At 38.2% G+C, this 24,284-nt stretch overlaps 1 non-coding gene across 1 annotated transcript; it reads right to left on the bottom strand.

Annotated features, from left to right (window-relative positions):
• Nucleotides 1-2,307: 2,307 nt before the first annotated feature.
• Nucleotides 2,308-2,415, bottom strand: LOC141616165 (small nucleolar RNA R71). Its single transcript, XR_012530530.1, has one exon. It is a non-coding gene; the product is annotated as a small nucleolar RNA R71 (small nucleolar RNA).
• Between the last annotated feature and the right edge of the window lie 21,869 nt (nucleotides 2,416-24,284).

The raw sequence follows: 24,284 nt of genomic DNA on the forward strand, positions 1-24,284 counted from the left end.
TGCCTTGTTAATATGATTGACAACCTTGTTAGCATGTTAAACTTGATAATGAGTGAGTAGTCTCTTAGCTAGGGTTAATGGGGAATTAGGGGAAACAACCATGGGGGATGATTCATGCTTAATCTAATATGTTCACATAATTTTTTTGCTTGCTTGTTGTGATCTCAACTTATGCACATGTTATGTTTGATGAAATGCGAGCCTATGAATCCTTGCATTTTTTACCCATCACTTACCTATTCAATGAGACTTGTAAGACATAAACCAACTCGAGTCTCATTAGACCATGCATATAGTTGAGTAGGGAGGATTAAGTCGACTTCTAGGTGTTGTACAATCTAATTGATTCGGCTCCGGGACCCAAACCTTCCTAGGATTGTAAGATATAAACCAACCCGATCCTATCACAACAATAATTGCTTGCTTATAATTTGAGAATATGTTTGTATGATAAATTCCCATGTATCCCCTATGAACCCATGACACCCTAGTGCTTTTAATCAATTGTTCACATCTCATTTTAATCATCTTGCTTGTTTATTTACATTGTTATTTTGTTTAGTGATATCTTATCTCAACCCAAATTGTGACACCCTTAGATACGACCATTTGCAACGAAAATCCTACATCAATACCCGTCCCTTGGGATCCGACCTTTACTTACCTCTTTACTAATAGTAGAGTAGTTTGTGAAGTTATAAATATTGTTTTGGTCTAGGTACTCCTAACGACAAGTAGCCGAAAACGATAGTCCGACCATCTTCATAGCTATAAATCTCTCATAACCTTGTTTAATTATTGTTAATCACTTTCATTTATTCATCATGTTTTGCCTTGCTAGTATGATTGACAACCTTGTTAGCATGTTGAACTTGATAATGAGTGAGGAGTTTCCTTAACTAGGGTTAATGGGGAATTAGGGGAAACCAACATGGGGATTGATTCGTGCTTAATCTAATATGTTTTCATAATTAATTTGCTTGCTTGTTGTGATTTCAACTTATGCACATGTTATGTTTGATAAAATGCGAGCCTATGAATCCTTGCATTTTTTACCCATCACCTGTCTTTTTAATGAGACTTGTAAGCTTATACACTAACTCGAGTCTCATTAGACCATGCATATAGTTGAATAGGAAGGACTAAGTCGACTTGTAGGTGTTGTACAATCTAATCGAATCGGCTCTGGGACCCAAACCTTCCTAGAGATTGTAAGCTTATACACCAACTCGATCCCATCACAACAATAAGTGCTTGCATCTAGTAGGGCACATGTTTGTATGATCAAATCCCATGAATCCCCTATGAACCCATGACACCCTAGTGCTTTTAATCAATTGTTTACATCTCCTTTTAATCATCTTGCTTGTTTTCATTACTTTACTTTTATATTGTTGATTAGTTTAGTTTATCTCCTACCTCAACCCAAATTGTGACACCCTAAGACACAACCATTTGCAATTGAAAATCCTATATCAATAACCGTCCCTTGGGATCCGACCTTTACTTGCCTCTTTGCTAAGAGTAGTTTGTAAAGTTATAAATATTATTTTGGTTGGTAGCTTTTGACGACGAGTTTAAACCGGACCAAAAATGGCACCGTTGCCGGGGACGGTGTTAACTTGATTTGATTTTCGTTAATTGTTTTTGGTTGTGTCTTTCTTTACCTTGGGGAAGTCAATCTCCTCAAGGTTGTTCTAATTGTTTTCGAGTTGTTTGATATTTTTCATGTCTAAGAGATCACAAGGTAACTTGTTATCCATTGATCTTGAAATTAAAAGAACCTTAACCAACAATAAAAGACTTGCTAGAGGTACTTTAAGAGGTATCGGGGAAATTGTAGACATTCAACCAAATAACATTGAGTTTACCAACCCTTTTGCAAGAGAAGGAGAGGACAACCCAATACAAAACTCACCACAAAATCAACCCACAATGCCTAAATTCTCATCACATTCCGTACCAACCGAGGAGAACCTACCAAATGGTACTCCTACACCACCACATTTAACCGGTAATTTCATTGCCAAATCCGTATTCATACAACTAGTTGAGAGAAGTCAATTTGGAGGGATACCTAGTGAAGACCCTCACTCACATATGGCGACTTTTTGTGACTATTGTGATGCGATTTCTCAAACCAGAGTTACTCAAGACCAAATCCGATGGGTCTTATTTCATTTTTCTTTGATTGGTACCGCAAAGCAATGGTTGAAAAGTCTAGACAAGACTACTCTTGGTATTGATTCATGGAAGAAGTTGCTACTTGCTTTCTACAAGAAATTCTATCCTCCGGAGAAGACTAATATGTTGAGAGCCCAAATCACCGGGTTCAAACAAAGGGATGAGAAATCATTGTATGAAGCATGGGAGAGATTTAAGGACACTTGTCGTTCTTGTCGACACCATGGACTTTGCGAGTGGTTCCTTGTGCAACAATTTTGGAATGGTCTATATGAAGACTCCCAAAACATTCTGAATATGGGATCCAATGGTATGTTTACTGAAGTTGATGACAATCAAACATGGGCTAAAATTGAATAAATGGCGGTTCATAATTCACAATATAGTAGGCCTCGGAAGGCTACTAGAGGAGGAAAGCAGGAGGTAGATTCCATCACTCAATTGGGTGCTCAACTAAGTGCTCATATTGACACCATCAATTTGAATTTTGAGAAGGCCATGGCTAAGCGTAATGAAGCTTCCAAATCACCCAAACAACATGTTAATGCCATGGTGGCTTCATGATCAATTCCATGTGGAGTATGTGAGAGTTGTGGAACTTTGGGACATGACCAAAGTGAATGTAGGGGAACAAGTGAACAAGTGAATGCTTTCCAAGCATACAAGAGTGGCACCCCTTATTGCAACTATTACAATGAGAATACCAAATTCCATCCCAACCATTCATACAAAAGCCAAAATGTTCAAAACCCTCAACCAACATACACCCCACCTCCAATGAGAAATCAAGCTCAAAGACCCTTTTACAACCAAAGCCAAGGTTATCAATATCAACCTTCATACAATCAATCCAATGACCAAAGCTTTGATGTTCAAAAAGCGGTCCTCCAAATGCAAAAGAACCAACAAGAATTTTTCACCCAAATGCGAAAAGATAGCCAAGCTAAAGACATCACCATCAACAACATACTAGCCCACACCAAAATGTTGGAAACCCAAATGTCTCAATTAACATCTTCTAGCTCTCAAAGACAAAAGGAGCAATTACCACCTCAAAGTAATACCTCAGGAAATGAGTCGGTGAGTGCCATCCATTTGAGGAGCGGTACAAGATATGAAGGGCCGAAGAAGCAAATTGAGGAAGACATTGTGGATTCTAGTGACAAGCAAAGAGTTGTGGAGAACTCTAAGGAAGAAGAACCACCACCAATGAAGTTTCAAAGAAGAAGAATGAAGAAAAGGCTAAAGAAAAAGAGCCTATTGTGATTAGACTTCCATTCCCAAGTCGTCAAGCTAAGCCTAAGTTTGATGAACAACTTGGAAAGTTTATGGAAATTGTGAAGAACTTAGAAGTCTCAATTCCATTCACGGAATTGATCAATCATGTTTCGGCCTATGCAAAGTACATGAAAGATATTCTTACCAAAAAGAAATCCATCCGAAAGCTAGAGACTATTGCATTCACTAAAGTGAGTAGTGCTATTCTTCAAGGAAGTTCACCTCCAAAACTCAAAGATACGGGAAGCTTCTCTATTCCTTACACCATTGGCGACACTACAATCAACAAAGCTTTATGTGACCTTGGAGCAAGTGTAAGTGTCATGCCATACTCGGTATGCAAGAGGCTAGGAATGGGAGAGTTCAAGTGTACTAATATTACCCTTCAAATGGCGGATCGATCAAAAAAGATACCTTTATGGGTATGGGAGGATGTGCCCATGAGAATTGGCAAATTCTTCATCCCGGTAGACTTTGTCATTGTAGACATGGAGGAGGATTCCAACATTCCTATCATTTTAGGAAGACCTTTCTTGCACACCGCGGGAGCGGTAATTGATGTGAAACATGGATAGCTCACACTTGAAGTGGGGGATGAGACAATCACTTTTAATCTTGACAAGACAATGAGAGCTCCCTGACTACATGAGCCATGTTTCAAGATTGATCATTATAGCCGAGAAAGTGATAAGAAGAAGTTGGCATCTCAATGCAAAGATCAAGCTGTGGGTAAAGAATCACCACTCGTATGGAAGAAGAAAGTGGATAATCCTCAAGGTGCTCTATCTGGAGAGCAAGAAAATTTCAACAAGAATGAGAGCTTGAATAGCTCACCACCAATCATGACAAGTAATGAAGAAGGCCTCATTGGCCATGACAACAAGAAAGAGGAGTTGCTGTTATCAACTCATGACATCATTGGGGAGCAAGCTAGTGAAGTTTATGGTCTATGGGATGACGAATTTAAAGGGTTAGTCAATCCTTATATTGGTAATTCTATGACCTTAGCCCAAGGCTTTGGTGACCATCTTGACTCAAGTCACCACCATGAAGAACACAATGTGCAAAGCTCTATTAAAGATCTTTATAATGAAAATGAACAAGCCTTTGACTACAACTACAAGGTGTTGAGCAACATCAACAACACCTTGGTAATGCCCCCTTGACATCTCATACAAGAATGAGAGTTTGGTGGAGTCCTCCCTAAACCACCATTTGTAAATATTCTAACCCCTTAACTTGCATTTTACTTCTTGTATTGCATTTTTGTCAATTTTGGATTTACATTTTTATGTTTTGATCAAGATTTTCATTAAAGGGAGGTACTTTAATGTTTCTTAATGTGTAGTGTTTGGACTAGTGTGGGGATAGCAACTGCCTAGGCTATCGGAGCCTTCATAGTGCACCCACAATGAAGAACAAAGGAATGAATAAGAAATGACATGGGAAATGAAGAATCCCCGAGGGTGGAACTGAACTCGTGGGTACAGGAGAATATCCGAGCGTCCCAGAGGAAACCTGCTCGTCTTCGGCATGATCCGAGCGTCTTGGCACTTAGCCGCTCGTCTTGGAAGAGCTGGAAATTGAAGAATCCATACTGACTATGAATCCGAGCGTCCTTAGGAGAAGACGCTCGTCTCAGACTAGAAGACGCTCGTCTCAGTGGAAATCTGCGCGTCCTGGCTGCTTCAAAATTTAAAATTTCACACTGTCTTACAATCCGAGCGTACCAAGGGAAAGACGCTCGTCTCCTGCAGAATCCGTGCGTCTCAGCACGGGTTAGAAACTTCAAAGCTACCTGTCTTATGATCCGAGCGTCTCCTGAAGAATCCGCTTGTCTCCTGCTGTTGAAATCCTATAACACGGGATTAAAAACCCCTCTTCCCCAATTCATTTGTTTTATATTCAAACACAAACACACATTCAAAACTCTCAAAACCCTCAATCCCCTCATCAACAAAATATAATTTCCTCAACCAAATTCACCCAAATCAAATCCAAACTTCCTCAAAACACAATCAAATTACTTCTTTATCAACAAGAAGCCATCAAAACACCACAATCCTCAAAAATTGTATCGATTTTCTAGGGTTTCAAGGCAAAATTCGAAAACCCAAAATCGATTAGGGATTCATTGAAGCTTGAGGATACTAGGAGCATTCAAGCACAACTTTGGTTTGTTGATACATTCTTAACAAGGAGAAGCATTATGGCAAGGACTAAAGGTGGAAACAAGGCACCCAAAAAATCAAATCTTTCAAAGAGGCAACAAGCTCTTCAAGCCTCAAAGGCTATGGTGGTACAACAAGCAAGAGTGGAAATTCAAGAGGTTCCTACTCCTATAGTGGAAGCTACTCCTATTCCGGTTATTGAGCAATTATAATAATATCCGGAGGTAACTTTCACAACCGATTCTCATAGGAAAGCTTTTATATCTTTTGCTAAGAAAACAATTTTGCCCACCAAGTTTATATGTCAAGATACTTTAGCCAAATTGGGTGTTCTTGAGAGGACAAAGAACTTCTTCGAGTCTATGGGGTTGCTTACACTATTTGACATGCAAGAATTGACTTACCCCTCCCTTACCATGGAATTTATAAGCTCTTTGAAAATCACTAAGGTAGAGGCTCGAAAGAATGTTGAATTCCGCCTAGAAAACAAGGATAGAAATATATCTTTGGATGAGTTTGGCGAGGTGTTTGGTCTTATGGACCATTCTCCTTATGTGAAGAAGCCCTCGAATTATGACCCCAACCCTCTGTGGAAAGCAATCACCGGAAGGAAATTTGAATCCTTCCTTGAGTATCATGCCCTTTATGTCCACCATCCGAGTATAAGGGTATGACACAAGGTTGTGGCAAATACTCTAATTGCAAGGAAGGGCACTAATCATTTCACCAAACTCGGCTTCATCTACCTTGAATCAACCATGAAATATAATTTACTTCAACTCTTACTTGAAAGGTGGCTTACAATTGACCATGGTAAAGATGGGGCGTCCTTTATAGTGAATGGAGGATTAGTAACATGGTTAGCCAAACACATTAACCCGGATTTCAACAAGGATAAGATTTACAAGCCGGTTAAGGGAGGCAACCTTATTGATTTAGCCACTATGATCAACAAATTTCATTGGGTCAAGAATGATAATCTTGACAACAAATTTGAGTGGCTCACCAAAGATGCTAAGTCCTTCATTCTACCAAACAAGATCTGCCGACTCAATGTCCGAAGCCCAAATTCTCTTCTTCCACTCTCCGATGAAGCCGAGTTGATTATGCAACAAAATAGGGAAACTATTGTCGAGCCCTCCTCCTCCTCTATTGTGACTCCACCCTATCCGTTTACCTACCAAGAATTCTGACCCAAAGATGTTGAGGTAGGTAACGATTACTTGACCCAATTGATGCAACATATGCATAGGGAAGCTTATGAGGACCGGATCAATGCTTACCGGGCTCAATATCCGCCCCTCCTACACCTAGCTAGGCAAGGACTCCTTGACCCATCATGTCCTTTGCCTAGTTGGGCGGATAGGGAAGTGTTCTTTCCTAGTGCTCCTAGAGATGCTAGCATGGGTGGTGAGGTTACCAAGGGGAAGGAGATTGTTGTTGAGAGTGAGGAAGAAGAAGAAGAAGAAGAAGAAGAAGAAGAAGAAGAAGAAGAAGAAGAAGAAGAAGAAGAAGAAGAAGAAGAAGAAGAAGAAGAAGAAGAAGAAGAAGAAGAAGAAGAAGAAGAAGAAGAAGAAGAAGAAGAAGAAGAAGAAGAAGAAGAAGAAGAAGAAGAAGAAGAAGAAGAAGAAGAAGAAGAAGAAGAAGAAGAAGAAGAAGAAGAAGAAGAAGAAGAAGAAGAAGAAGAAGAAGAAGAAGAAGAAGAAGAAGAAGAAGAAGAAGAAGAAGAAGAAGAAGAAGAAGAAGAAGAAGAAGAAGAAGAAGAAGAGGAAGATGAGGAAGAAGAGGTTCAAAGTTCAAGTGATGATGGTGAAGCCTCCGGGTTCATGGAGGTAGATGATGATGATGATGATAGAGAGGAAGTTGATGATGATGACAATGGAAGTGATGAGGATGTAGCCATGAGCGACAATTGAAGATTAGAAAGCTTTTTGGAGGATGTCACAATCCATTGTGAGTCTCCTACACCTCCTTTAGCTTTGTTCATTTCTCCTGTTTTCATAATTTTTATCTTGATCAATTGTTTGAGTCCTAGTAACACTCAAAGGACTCAAACCTCGGTCTCGTTGAGGTGTCTTTTATTGTTCCCACTTGATAAATCCAAAATGACAAAACTAATTTCATGCATTGCATACTTGTGCATGAACTTTCCCATTTTTGACACTAGAAATGGTGTCTCATTTGGTTTGGGGAAGTTCAAGCACAAGCATTGGGAGTCAATCCAAATTGTGCTCTCCAATCAACAAATTCATGCATCATATAATGTAGTGTAGTTTGCATCACTTGTATATATGACATGTAGCTTGCATCTTAGTGTAGAAATCATGCATTCACATTTAGCTTGCATAATTTCCTATCGTATTAACCATTGAGGACAATGCCCATACTAGTGTGGGGATGGGAAATTCTAACTTGACTCTTAAATAAAAAACCATAAAAATTGAAATTTTTTTGAAAAATACAAAAACTTGTTCATTCCTTTATAGTGTTGACTTGTATATATTGTATATATTGTGTTTGTTTGTCCTTCTATCACATTGATCGACTACGCCACATCCGGGACATGAGGATCATGAAGACCGCATGGTATGATCTTCCCAATATCCTTTTTTCTCTCTATGTTAATGACTATGTGGCTTTATATTGGTTGATGCCGTATACACCAATGTGATCTTAGGAATTGCATTTAGATTATATGGCATACTAGTTGGTAGAACCATATGCATTAGGATGTATATATGTTAGTTGCATCATGGCATGTAGTTGCATTTTAGGAAAACTTTTGTGAAGACATCTATTTGGGAAGCTTGACAAGTGTATGTAAGGCCCTTGTAGATACTTTTTCTTCTTAAGACTTTGCTCATTAGAATAGTTGTAAAACACCCTAGGATGTGTCATGCTAGTATCCTTTGACCCATGGATTAAGGCCTAGTCAAGAGTACCTTGTGGTGTGATAACTCCTTGGCTACCATTTATTCCAAGGTGACCCTTGAAACCATGCAACCATCATCCACATTCTACCACATTTTGTCAACAAAAGGGAATGGGCACAAAAATTGTTCAAATTTGAGTTCAAGCATTGAAATGAAAGTAAAAAAGTTTGCAATTGCATCAAAAGAAAAGAGGAGTAACAAAAATAAAAACTCATATGCTTCAAATATAAGAACCCTCACTACAAATGGGGTAGCTTTGAAAATGTTCAAAAGAAAATGCAAAAAGTTGAAAGTTGTCAAGTATTGAAATGCCAAACATCAAAAGAAATGGCAAAAAGAAAGTGTTCTCAAATGTCAAATGCCACAAGAAATTGGGGGGAATAACAACAACAAAAGCAAACTCCCACATGAAACTCAAAATCTATTGATCCCTTTTCATCGAATCCACTTTTGTGCATGGTAGAGAGGGGACGACCCTTCTTCTTGTCTAGGCAAGAAGGGGAATTCCGCGATCCTCAAGTGTTTCTAACACCATAGGGAGTCTACTCTTGATGAAAGCATTTTACAATTGAGGACAAAGGTACCCTAGCTTGACACAACTTGGAGGTGATTTATTGGTATCCTTCTAGGCTTAGTAGTTTGAAGAAGCCGTATATATGATGGAGTGTGTACCCTTAGATTGCTTCCCTTGTAGATAATTTCCGCCACTTAGATAAGGAAAGTGGCTATTCATTTTTGTAGATGCATCCATTACTTGTTTTGTGTGCTTTAATGCTTGGATGTGTCGCCATTTTGGCAAGCCCCACCTTGCCTTGCAAGAAGGCATCCTACCTCATGGTTTCCTTGTTGTGAGTTGGTGTCGGTTAAAACTCGTCGTCAAAAGCTACCTAACCAAAACAATATTTATAACTTCACAAACTACTCTTAGCAAAGAGGTAAGTAAAGGTCGGATCCCAAGGGACAGGTATTGATGTACGATTTTCAATTACAAATGGTTGTGTCTTAGGGTGTCACAATTTGGGTTGAGATAGGAGATCAACTAAACTAATTAACAATATAAAAGCAAAGTAATAAAAACAAGCAAGGTGATTAAAATGAGATGTAAACAATTGATTAAAAGCACTAGGGTGTCATGGGTTCGTAGGGGATTCATGGGAGTTGATCATACAAATATGTTCTCTACTGGATGCAAGCACTTATTGTTATGATGGGATCGAGTTGGTGTATAAGCTTACAATCCCTAAGAAGGTTTGGGTCCCGGAGCCGAATCGATTAGATTGTACAACACCTACAAGTCGACTTAGTCCTTCCTATCCAACTACATGCATGATCTAATGAGACTCGAGTTGGTGTATAAGCTTACAAGTCTCATTGAAAAGATAGGTGATGGGTAAAAAATGCAATGATTCATAGGCTCGCATTTCATCAAAGATAACATGTGCATAAGTTAAAATCACAACAAGCAAGCAAATTAATTATGAAAACACATTAGATTAAGCATGAATCAATCCCCATGTTGGTTTCCCCTAATTCCCCATTAACCCTAGTTAAAGAAACTACTCACTCATTATCAAGTTTAACATGCTAACAAGGTTGTCAATCATACTAGCAAGGCAAAACATGATGAATAAATGAAAATGATTAACAATAATTAAACAAGGTTAAGAAAGAATTATACCTATGAAGATGATTCCAAATAATAAAGCAAAGAATAATAGAAGTACTTGATGATTGATGGAAGGTTGTCAATCCTCCAAATAAACCCAAATAATCTTCTAATTACCCAAAATAAATGAAGAACAATAGAGAAAATAAGGAAAGATTAAATATTGAGATTGTATTAAGACTAGATTAAAAATTGATTATAAGATTAAGAGAGTATTAAGATAGCATTAAGATTGCTTACTAATTGATTACAACTTGATTAAGAAAGTATTACAACTTGATGATAATCAAGGTAGTACAAAGGGGTATTTATACTGAAGATTAAGTACAAAAATTAGGGTTACTAAGGGCTTAAATGACTATTAAGACCCTTATGAAAAGTTGAGGAAATGCTTTTCTCCAAGGAAATGAGCATTTCCGTTTTGCTAGTCTTGGCATGGGACGAGCATCTTGAGAATAGGCACGGGCTCTCTGGAGTGTGATCCGAGCGGATTGTCAGGGGAGACGCTCGCATCTTCTTGCTTCAGGACGAGCGTCTTTTGCATGGGACGCTCGGATGGTGGTGAAGGGAGACGCTTGGATCGTCTGTGATCCGCTCGGATCCCATGGCAGACAACTTTTCTTCTTTTCTTCCTTCATAATCCGCGAGGATCAATCCGGGGATGCAAGGATCCTTTCATCATTGCCCAATCTACGTTATTATCTACATAGGCCTTCTAGTGATGTGTTCTCTTTAATGCTTGGTCATTAGATGCGATCAATTTAGCTCCATTTCCCCATGTAAATGCAAGGTTAGCACTCCTTTCCTACCAAAGGGACAAAACCTCAAAGAATATGCAAAATGGGAAACTAAAGATAGTAAATGACCCAATTATGCACTATAAAGCATATGAACGAGGTTAATTCGGGGACTAAATGTGCTCAAATATGAGTCACATCAAACATCCCCAAACCGAACATTTGCTCGTCCCGAGTAAAGAGGTGACATAAACTAGGACCCTTATTTAAATTAACCTACTAATATAGTCGATGTGAGACAATTAGCGGGTCTCACTCTGCCCCTTCAATTCACAACAAGATAACCATAAGGTAGGATGCCTTCTTGCAAGGCAAGGTGGGTCTTGCCAAAATGGCGATACATCCAAGCATTAGAGCACCCAAAACAAGTAATAGATGCCTCTACAAAAATGAATAGCCACTTTCCTCATCTAAGTTGCGGAAATTATCTACAAGGGAAGCAATCTAAGAGTAAACACTCCTTCATAGATATAGTTTCTTCAAACTACTAAGCCTAGAAGGATACCAATAAATCACCTCCAAGTTGTGTCAAGCTAGGGTACCTTTGTCCTCAATCGTTAAATACTTTCGTCAAGGGTAGACTCCCTATGGTGTTAGAAGCACTGGAGGATCGCGGAATTCCCCTTCTTGCCTAGGCAAGAAGAAGGGTCGTCCCCTCTCTAACGTGAACAAAAGTGGCTTCGATGGATAAAAGGATCATTTGTATTTGAGTTTCATATGGGAGTTTGCTTTTGTTGTTGTTTTTCCCTCGAATTTCTTGTGGAATTTGACATTTGAGAACACTTTCTTTTTGCCCTTTTTTGATGTTTGGCATTTCAATACTTGACAACTTTCAAATTTTTGCATTTTCTTTTGAACATTTTCAAAGCTACCCCATTTGTAGTGAGGGTGCTTATATTTGAAGCATAGGAGTTTTCATTTTTGTTTCTCCTCTTTTCTTTTGATGCAATTGTAAACTTTTTCATTTTCATTTCAATTCTTGAACTCAAAATTTTGAACAATTTTTGTGCCCATTCCCTTTTTGATGACAAAAAAGTGGCAGAATATGGAAGATGGTTGCATGTCTACAAGGGTCACCTTGGAATAAACGGTAGCCAAGGATTTATCACACCACAAGGTACTCTTGACTAGGCCTTAATCCATGGGTCAAAGGATACTAGCATGACACATCCTAGGGTGTTTTACAACTATTCTAATGAGCAAACTTATAAGAAGAAAAAGTATCTACAAGGGCCTTACATACACTTGTCAAGCTTCCCAAATAGATGTCTTCACAAAAGTTTTCCTAAAATACAACTACATGCCATGATGCAACTAACATATATACATCCTAATGCATATGTTTCTACCAACTAGTATGCCAAATAATCTAAATGCAATCCTATAATCACATTGTTTATACTGTATCAATCAAAATAAAGCCACATAGTCATTAACATAAAGAGGAAAAAGGAGATTGGAAAGATCATACCATGCGGTCTTCAATATCCTCATGTTTCGGATGTGGCGTAGTCGATCAATGTGAAAAAGGATAAACAAACAAGCAAACAAACAAGTATATGCAATATATACAATTCTAAACTATAAAGGAAATGAACAAGTTTTTAGGTTTTTCAATTTTTCAAATTTTTAGGTTTTTTTTTTTTGTTTATGAAATAAAAAGACATGTTTTTGTATTTTTTCAAAGTTTTTCAATTTTTATCATTTTTGTTTTAAAAGTCATGTTAGGATTTTCTATCCCCACGCTAGTATGGGCATTGTCCTCAAAGGCCAATACGATAGGAAATTATGCAAGCTATATGAGAATGCATGATATCTACACTAAATGCAAACTATATGACATATTGTAACACCCCCATTTATTCAGGAGCCTTTAGCTAGACATTCTCAAATAAATAGAACTGTTACCATCTCGGTTTCCCGAGGTAGTGAATAACAAAGTCCAACTCACCAAAGTACTTTAAATTAAAACTTTAATGATTACATGTTTATTACAACTTAATCCAACTTAAAACTTAATATAAAATAACTACAACTCGCAACGGAAATAAATAAAGTGATATAATTATTCTATGTGATCTAGACTTCAACTATGGTCCAAGTCGAGCTCTCATCCCAATGCTCGTGAGTCAGCTAATCTTTAGTACCTGTCAAATCTGCTCCCCATAAAACGGTTCACCGCAGGTGTTCAGGAATACACAGTCAATCGCGAGGTTGAGTAGGAATAAACTAAACAACATAATTAACGGCATGATAGAGCCCACAGTGCTAACACAATATTATTAATTCCACCCCGTCAATATAATCACAGGTTATGGTAACACCCATAACATTCATCCGTCCACAATATACTCCAATCACCACCACTCCTCTAAACTCCATCTTAACGCTTCCTCAGCTCCGAATGTGCACATCTCCCTAGTAGTGAGCTTACTAGAGAAGAGACTCGAGGGGCGGCCAGTGATCAACTGACGCCACAAGGACTAGCGGTTGCTCAGACCGGTCCCTTCAAAATAATAACCAAGGACTAGCGGTATATCGGTCCCCTCAACAAATAACTCACAAGGACTAGCGGTATATCGGTCCCTTCAAAATAATATCACCATCACCCACTCCTCAGCATCCAAATTCTCATCATACTCGTTACAACTCCAACTTCATAATCTCAACTCCATATAATCGAAACCACAATTTTCCAAGAACAATATATTCACAAACAATTACAATTGCACAATTAAATAGTTGAGTAGGATAATCCCTACTTGGCAAGCAACTCCCATCATAAAAACAATCCGAGTAAAGAGAAATTCAATTAACATAGCTTCTCACAACTCCGTCACCTAGACAAGTAATTATTATAATTTAATTATTAATTATTCGATCCTTTAAGTAATTAAGTTAATTATAGTTTAATTGCTTTACTTATATTTTCCATATAATTAATTACTAATTATTCATTAATTACAATAATTCACTTACTACGTAAATTACCCATTAAAAACCCGTCTCAAACCATTAGTTAAATCTCGTCTTACAACAACCCAAACTATTATTTTATTAATTATAAATTAATTGTACAACTAATATTGGGTCATTATATTAAGAACCCGACTTACCAAACCCGTCTTAAACAAATATGGAAACCCGTGTCAAAACTCAATTTAACCCGTCTATGAAACCCGAAACACTAACTATCACCAACAATATAATAATAATAATAAAACTACATGCTTTTGACAAACACACACTCTCCTTATAACATACCCGTGTACCAAGCCCAACCGACACCTGCATAACCTCCTACCTGCTCCACCTCGACTCACCACCACCACCACCTCCCTGGACTAACACCAAACGCCCCTATCAGCACCGCACAACCACCGTACAACCACGACCTAACAACCCCATCCACCAATGACACTAACACCAACAATAAACACGACACTAACAACAACCGAAAACCCGACAACCAATACTAACCCTCCTAACCGTAGCAGCCCAGTACCCACCCTACCACCGTGGCCACATCCACACCTTCCCCAGCTACGGTGGTTCTATCATCAACCCAGCTAAGCACCTAAACAGCGACATCAACAACAAGCACACTCCCTCCCCTGTTTTCACGTTTTTCCGGCCATCACCACCACAACCCGCCACCTTTATCACCCCAACACCCACCAATATGACCGACTCCTCCCCCCACGACCAACCAACCCCAGCCCAGGTCACGATGGTCAAGCTACGGGTTGAAATTCCTGTTTTTAATGGTGCGATTACACCTAACCAAATACCACGACACCACCCCTAAAACCCGCCTGAACAGCCCCTTTCCCGAGGTCCCTGGTGGTCAACGGTGGTTCAACAGTGATCCTTGGTCATCCACGGCCACAACGGTACTTACAGCCTGATTTATGGTGGTCTAGATTACGAGTTATAGCAAGGCAAAGTGTATACATAAGACGGTTTAAAATATTACCTTGAGGCGATAATAAAAGTTAATTCTTCTCTTCTTTCCGTCTCCTAAAGCTCCTTCTTCAATTTATGAATAATTTCTCAGATTTAATGTGGTATTTATAGTGCAAGATTAGAGAGAAGGCGAGGTCGATTAAGAAACTATTATAATTTACCTTATTCTAATTACTGTATGAATTATTATTATTATTACCATCATAACTTATTATTATTATTATTATTATTATTATTATCATATATTACTACTCTTACCATAATTAGAATTACCATACATCTCTTTTACTAATTAAATTATTAGGATAATTAATATAATTATTATTACTTTTCCATTATTATTATTTCCATATTATCCATTATAAATTCCTAGTGCAAATCTCGATTATACTCATACCTTATTATAATAAATTCTGGTCCAATTAATCAATGGCACACGGCCCAACACTCGATTATTAGCTAAGCCCAATTCCCGACTTGGATTATTAATTTTATATTTTACTTAACGTCTTATTTGTAATTATTATTAGAAATGCTTTTAACTAATTATTAATTACATAAATTATTAATATCAAAATACGGGGTATTACAGTCTTCCCTCCTAAAAATGAACTTCGTCCCGAAGTTCGCCCACAACTACTATCACAAAACTTCTAACTACGCATCATTCAACATCATTAACTTACTCAATCATTATCAAACTTTCTTAATTATTATAATACCGTATCATACTTATTAAAATGTGTCACAAAACTAATTTCAAAACATCAGAATGTATCACAATATAAACTTAGAACATAAGGTATCACATTCTACCCCCCTAAAAATAAACTTCGTCCCGAAGTTTCGAAACTACTTTTACATTATTAAACCACTAACAATTGAAAAAATTATATAAATGATAAGAGTCTAATCATCCCACTAACTATTTACCCTTCTCCCCATTTCCTAGGTCCTCCTATGATCACTCCTACCTCTCAACTATCACAGGTTAAGAACTTATAAAACATTTATATTAAACATTTAGAAAAACTCGCGTTTTCGGAAATCAAAGTCCAGCGGTAACTTTCAAAATTCACCATTAAATAACCGTTACATTCCACGTTGATTTTTTATACTTTTCAGAAATATAAAGAGTTTTTAAAACACGAGAAAAAGAATTAAGTCCAAATCTCGAATAATCAATTTATAAAGATTTTTACAATTCAGTGGGTCGAAACCAAAAACTGATCAGCTATAAGTCAAAACTTAGGTCAACTTGTAAAAATCACTATTAATTGTCAAACATTCACCTTACAACGTGACTTATCAATTTGAAAACATATTTGAGTCTTTTAAATAGTGGAGTTGGAATTAGGTAAAAATATTAAGTACAAATTAAATGGGAAATTTTAAAAATTCGTTTGTCGAAAACTTTACTGTACAGAAACATTCTGACCACTGTCTATAAAAATATTTATTTCTCCCAAACCATAAATCTTTTTAACACGAGACCAATGACATTGGAAATTTAACTCACATGGTTACCACTCATAAAAGTTTCAACCTTAGACGATTTACAGAAGTCAAATGGCAGCTAAATCAAATAGGGTTAAAATGTACTAAATAAGGTCATGCTTCCACATCAATTTTACGAACTCACAAATTCTTACTAACACCCCCCCTATACTTGTAGTAACACAACTTGGTCATAAAACATTCATACACCACTATGCATCTATTCTAAAGTATTCCTATCACAAACCCAATCACCCAATAATATTGTAAATAACATGGTTTCGAGATTCACATAACCGCATATCGCTAGACATGATAGTACTATAATCAAATAATCAATATAAATTCAACAATTACTTTCATGCTCATGATTTCACCATCTCATCGTTATTTTATCCATCTCATCCTCCTTAAAATCAAGGTTACGTCTCGTAACATTGGTCATCAACAATACTCATCCAATCAATAAATACACCTCCAAGTCAACAATGGATCCTAAGAAATACTAAACATTTATTTTAATTTACTCCACTCTTAATTATCTATTGAGGTAACCGGTTCAAAACTGGAAGGGCCAAGGTACGAATTAAGGGATCCTTCTTAACCGTACTAAGAGGGGCTCCTAATAGTTTCTACCAGGGGTTCATTTTATTAGACACATCCTACATTCATTATTGTTCATTGGTTAGGCCCGAGGATCGTTTTACTTTGATACACTTTGTAACACCCCTATTTATTCAGGAGCCTTTAGCTAGACATTCCCAAATAAATAGAACTGTTACCATCTCGGTTTCCCGAGGTAGTGAATAACAAAGTCCAACTCACCAAAGTACTTTAAATTAAAACTTTAATGATTACATGTTTATTACAACTTAATCCAACTTAAAACTTAATATAAAATAATTACAACTCGCAGCGGAAATAAATAAAGTTATATAATTGTTCTATGTGATCTAGACTTCAACTATGGTCCAAGTCGAGCTCTCATCCCAATGCTCCTGAATCAGCTAATCTTTAGTACCTGTCAAATCTGCTCCCCATAAAACGGTTCACCGCAGGTGTTCACGAATACATAGTCAACCGCGAGGTTGAGTAGGAATAAACTAAACAACATAATTAACGGCATGATAGAGCCCACAGTGCTAACACAATATTAATAAATCCACCCCATCAATATAATCACAGGTTATGGTAACACCCATAACATTCATCCGTCCACAATATACTCCAATCACCACCACTCCTCTAAACTCCATCTTAACGCTTCCTCAGCTCCGAATGTGCACATCTCCCTAGTAGTGAGCCTACTAGAGAAGAGACTCGAGGGGCAGCCAGTGATCAACTGACGCCACAAGAACTAGCGGTTGGTCAGACCGGTCCCTTCAAAATAATAACCAAGGACTAGCGGTATATCGGTCCCTTCAACAAATAACTCACAAGGACTAGCGGTATATCGGTCCCTTCAAAATAATATCACCATCACCCACTCCTCAGCATCCAAATTCTCATCATACTCGTTACAACTCCAACATCATAATCTCAACTCCATATAATCGAAACCACAATTTTCCAAGAACAATATATTCACAAACCATTACAATTGCACAATTAAATCGTTGAGTAGGATAATCCCTACCTGGCAAGCAACTCCCATCATAAAAGAAATCCGAGTAAAGAGAAATTCAATTAACATAGCTTCTCACAACTCCGTCACCTCGGCAAGTAATTATTATAATTTAATTATTAATTATTCGATTCTTTAAGTAATTTAGTTAATTATACTTTAATTGGTTTACTTATATTTTCCATATAAGTATTGATTAATTACAATAATTCACTTACTACGTAAATTACCCATTAAAAACCCGTCTCAAACCATTAGTTAAATCTCGTCTTACAACAACCCAAACTATTATTTTATTAATTATAAATTAATTGTACAACTAATATTGGGTCATTATATTAAGAACCCGACTTACCAAAACCCGTCTTAAACAAATATGGAAACCCGTGTCAAAACTTAATTAAACCCGTCTATGAAACCCGAAACACTAACTATCACCAACAGTATATTAATAATAATAATAAAACTACATGCTTTTGACAAACACACACTCTCCTTATAACATACCTGTGTACCAAGCCCAACCGACACCACCATAACCTCCTACCTGCTCCACCTCGACTCACCACCACCACCACCTACCTGGACTAACACCAAACGCCCCTATCAGCACCGCACAACCACCGTACAGCCACGCCCTAACAACTCATCCACCAACGACACTAACAACAACAATAAACACGACACTAGCAACAACCGAAAACCCGACATCCAATACTAACCCTCCTAACCATAGCAGCCTAGTACCCACCCTACCACCGTGGCCACCACCATACCTTCCCCAGCCATGGTGGTTCTATCATCAACTTGACTAAGCACCCAAACACCAAGCAAAGAACAACAAGCACACTCCCTCCCCTGTTTTCACGTTTTTCCGGCCATCACCACCACAACCCGCCACCTTTATCACCCCAACATCCACCAATATGACCGACTCCTCCCCCCACGACCAACCAACCCCAGCCCAGGTCACGATGGTCAAGCTACGGGTTGAAATTCCTGTTTTTAATGGTGCGATTACACCTAACCAAATACCACGACACCACCGCTAAAACCCGCCTGAACAGCCCCTTTCCCGAGGTTCCTGGTGGTCAACGGTGGTTCAACGGTGATCCTTGGTCATCCACGGTCACAATGGTACTTACGGCCTGATTTATGGTGGTCTAGATTACGAGTTATAGCAAGGCAAAGTGTATACATAAGACGGTTTAAAATATTACCTTGAGGCGATAATAAAAGGTAATTCTTCTCTTCTTTCCGTCTCCTAAAGCTCCTTCTTTCAATTTATGAATAATTTCTTAGATTTAATGTGGTATTTATAGTGTAAGATTAGAGAGAATGCGAGGTCGATTAAGAAACTATTATAATTTACCTTATTCTAATTAGTGTATGAATTATTATTATTATTATTAACATCATAAATTATTATTATTATTATTATCATATATTACTACTCTTACCATAATTAGAATTACCATACATATCTTTTACTAATTAAATTATTAGGATAATTAATATAATTATTATTACTTTTCCATTATTATTATTTCCATATTATCTATTATAAATTCTCGGTGCAAATCCCGATTATACTCATACCTTATTATAATAAATTCCGGTCCAATTAATCAATGGCACACGACCCAACACTCGATTATTAGCTAAGCCCAATTCCCGACTTGGATTATTAATTTTATATTTTACTTAACGTCTTATTTGTAATTATTATTAGAAATGCTTTTAACTAATTATTAATTACATAAATTATTAATATCAAAATACGGGGTATTACAAATATAAATAAGTGAATGCATTCTAAACTATACTATATGATGCATGAATTTGTTTGGTTGGAGAGCATAATTTGAATTAACTCCCAATGCTTCTGCTTGAACTTCCCCAAACCAAGTGAGACACTATTGCTAATGTCAAAAATGGGAAAGTTCATGCACAAGAATGCTATGCATGAAACTAAATTTGTCATTTTGGACTTTACATGGTGGGAACAATAAAAGACACCTCAATGGGACCGAGGTGGGAGTCCTTTGAGTGTTGCTAGGACTCAAACACATGATCAAGATAAAAATTTGAAAAAAATAAGAGAAATGAACAAAGCTAAAAGAGGTGTAGGAAACTCACAATGGATTGTGGCATCCTCCAAAAAGCTTGCTAGTCCTCAATTATTGCCCATGGCGACATCACTCCCATTGTCATCATCATCATCACCAATTTCCTCACTAGTATCATCATCATCTACCTCCATAGACCTGGAGGCTTCACCATCATCACTTGAACTTTGATCCTCTTCTTCCTCATTTTCCTCTTCTTCTTCTTCAACTTCTTCAACTTCTTCACTCTCAACAACAATCTCCTCACCACCCATGCTAGCATCCCTAGGAGCATTAGGAAAGAATACTTCCATATCCGCCCAACTAGGCAAAAGACATGATGGGTCAAGGAGTCCTTGTCTGGCTAGGTGTAGGAGGGGCGGATATTGAGCTCTATAGGCATTGAATCGGTCTTCATAAGCTTGCTTAACATGTGTTGCATTAATTGAGTCAAGTAATCGTTACCTACCGCAACACCTTCGGGTCGGAATTCTTGGTAGGATAAAATAATGTAAGCAACCCCATAGACTCAAAGAAGTTCTTGGTTCTTTTAAGGACACCCAATTTGGTCAAAGCATCTTGGCAAATAAACTTGGTGGGCAAAATCGATTTCTTAGCAAGAGATATAAATTTTTTCCAATGAGAATCGGATGTGAAAATTACCTCCGGGTAATCATGTAATTGCTCGATAACCGGAATAGGAGTAGTAGCTTCCACCATAGTAGTAGGAGTTTCTGGAATTTCCACTCTTGCTTGTTGAACCACCAAAGCTTTGGAAGTTTGAAGTGCTTGTTGCCTCGTGGAAAGGTTTGGTTTTGTGGGTGCCTTGTTTCCAGCTTTAGTCCTAGCCATTGTTCTTCTCCATCTATGTATCAACAACCAATGATTTGCTTGAATTCTTCTAGTATCCTCAAGCTTCAATGAAACCCAAATTGATTTAGGATTTTCGAATTTTGCCCTTAACCCTGGAAAATCGATTCAAACTTTGAGGATTTGGATGTTTAGATGGCTTCTTGTTGATAGAGGAGTGATTTGTTTGAGTTTTGAGGAAGTTTGGAATTGATTTGGGTGAATTTGGTTGAGGAAATTGATTTTTGTGGATGGAGGGGTTGAGGGTTTTGATGGTTTTGAAAGTGTGTTTGTGTTTTGTATGAATGAAATGAAATGGGAAAGGGGGATTTAAATCCCGTGTTTTTGAATTTCAGCAGAGGGAGACGAGCGTCTTCAGCACGGGACGCTCGGATTGCAGCTCAGTCAGCTTTAAAAAATGAAACCGGTGCTGAGACGAGCGTCTTCAGGAGGAGACGAGCACATTGCTGCTTGGGGACAAGCGGATTCTTTTGAGGATGCTCGTATTCAAGGTCAGAGTGAAATCCCAAATTTTGGTGTAACGAGGACGAGCGGATTCTTACTGAGACGAGCTTCTTCGGGTTGAGACGAGCGGATTCTTGAGGAGACGCTCGGATTCATACCCAGTGCAAATTCTTTCTTTACAACTCTGCCAGGACGAGCGTATTTTAGTCAGGATGCTTGGATTTTCATCCAAGACGAGCGGATCCTTCTTGAGACGCTCGGATTATCCTTGTACCTCACGGGTTCAGTTCCACCCGTGGGCATCTTCATATCCCAAGTCATTTTCTTCTTTATTCATTTGATCTTCATTGGGGATGTACTACGAAGGGTCGAATAGCCTAGGCAATTGCTATCCCTACACTAAGTCAAAACACTACACATCAAGAAACATTTGAGTCCCTCCCTCACTTTCTCTCAAAATGATAATCTTAATCAAAATGTACAAATGTAAATCCAAAATTGACAAAAATGCAATACAAGAATAAAAATGCGAGTTAAGGGGTTAGAATATTTACAAATGGTGGTTTTGGGAGGACTCCACCAAACTCTCACTCTTGAGATGAGATGTCAAGGGGGCATAGCCAAGGTGTTGTTGATGTTGCTCAACACCTTGTAGAAGTAGCCGAAGGCCTGTTCATTGTCATTATAAAGATCTTCAATAGACCTTTGCACATTGTGTTCTTCATGGTGGTGACTTGAGTCAAGATGGTCACCAAAGCCTTGGTCTATAGCACTGCCAATGTAGGGATTGACTAACCCATTGAATTCGTCATCCCATAGACCACATACTTTACTAGCTTGCTTCCCTATAGTATCATGAGTTGATGGAAACAACCCTTCTTCCTTCTTGTCATCATGGCCAATGAGGCCTTCTTCTTCTCTTGTCATGAGTGGTGGTGAGCTATTCAACCTCTCATTCTTGTTGAAACTTTCTTGCTCTTTGGATGGAGCATCTTGAAGGTTATCCACTTTCTTCTTCCATATGGGTGGTGATTCTTCACCCATAGCTTGATCTTTGCATTGCCAACTTCTTCCTATCACTTTCTCGGCTATAATGATCAATCTTGAAACATGGCTCGTGAAGTCGGGGAGCTCTCATTGTCTTGTCAAGACTAAAAGTGATTGTCTCATCTCCCACTTCAAGTGTGAGCTCTCCATGTTTCACATCAATCACCGCTCCTGTGGTATGAAAGAAAGGTCTTCCTAAAATGATAGGAATGTTGGAGTCTTCCTCCATGTCAACAATAACAAAGTCCACCGGGATGAAGAACTTGCGAATTCTTACTGGCACATCCTCCCATACCCCTAAAGGTGTCTTCGTTGATCGATCCGCCATTTGAAGCGTGATATTAGTGCACTTGAGTTCTCCCATTCCTAGCCTTTTGCACTTCGAGTATGGCTTGACACTCACACTTGCCCAAGGTCACATAAAGCTTTGTTAATTGTAGTGTCGCCAATGGTGCATGGAATAGAGAAACTTTCCTGATCCTTGAGTTTTGGAGGTGAACTTCCTTGTAGGATGGCACTACTCACCTTAGTGAACGCAATAGTCTCTAGCTTCCGTATGGATTTCTTCTTTGTAAGAATATCTTTCATGTATTTCGCATAGGCCGGAACATGATTGATTAATTCCGTAATTGGAATTGAGACTTCCAAGTTCTTCACAATCTCCATGAACTTTCCAAGTTGTTCATCAAACTTAGGCTTAGCTTGAAGACTTGGAAATGAAAGTCTAATCACAGTAGGCTCTTTCTCCTTAGCCTTCTCTTCATTCTTCTTCTTTGAAACTTCTTGAATGGGTTCTTCTTCCTTAGTGTTCTCCACAACTCTACCCTTGTCACTAGCATTAACAACATTTTCATCAATGGGCCTCTTCGGTCCTTCATACCTAGTACCACTCCTCAAATGGATGGCACTCACCAACTCATGTCTTGGGAGATTAACTTGAGGTGGTAATTGCCCCTTTTGTCTTTGAGAACTAAAAGATGCTAATTGAAACATTTGTGTTTCCAACGTCGTGGTGTGGGCTAGTATGTTGTTGATGGTGATGTCTTTTGCTTGGCTATCTTTTTGCATTTGAGTAAAAAATTCTTGTTGGTTCTTTTGCATTTAGAGGACCACTTTTTGAACATCAAAGCCTTGTTCATTGGATTGATTGTAAGAGGGTTCATTTTGATAACATTGGCTTTGGTAAAAGGGTCTTTGAGCTTGTTTTCTCATCGGAGGTGGGGTGTATGTTGTTTGAGGGTTTTGAACATTTTGGCTTTTGTATGAAAGATTGGGGTGGAATTTGGTGTTCTCATGGTAATAGTTTGAATAAGGGGTGCCATTCTTGTATGCTTGGAAAGCATTCACTTGTTCCCCTACATTCACTTTGGTCATGTCCCAAAGTTCCACAACTCTCACATACTCCGCTTGGAATTGATGATGATGCCACCATAGCATTAACATGTTGCTTGGGTGATTTGGTGGCCTCTTTAAGTTTAGCCATGGCCTTCTCAAATTTCAAATTAATGGTGTCAATGTGAGCACTTAGTTGAGCACCCAATTGAGTAATGGAATCCACCTCATGCTTTCCTCCTCTAGTAGCCTTCCGAGGTCTACTATATTGCGAGTTATGGACCGCCATTTCTTCAATTTTGTTCCATGTTTGTGTGGACGCGGGCCCACGGGGGCGCTTGGGAAAACAAGTGTTTGCATTTGTGGA

This window comes from Silene latifolia, chromosome 11 (assembly GCF_048544455.1).
Source record: "Silene latifolia isolate original U9 population chromosome 11, ASM4854445v1, whole genome shotgun sequence".
Taxonomy (NCBI): Eukaryota; Viridiplantae; Streptophyta; class Magnoliopsida; order Caryophyllales; family Caryophyllaceae; genus Silene; species Silene latifolia.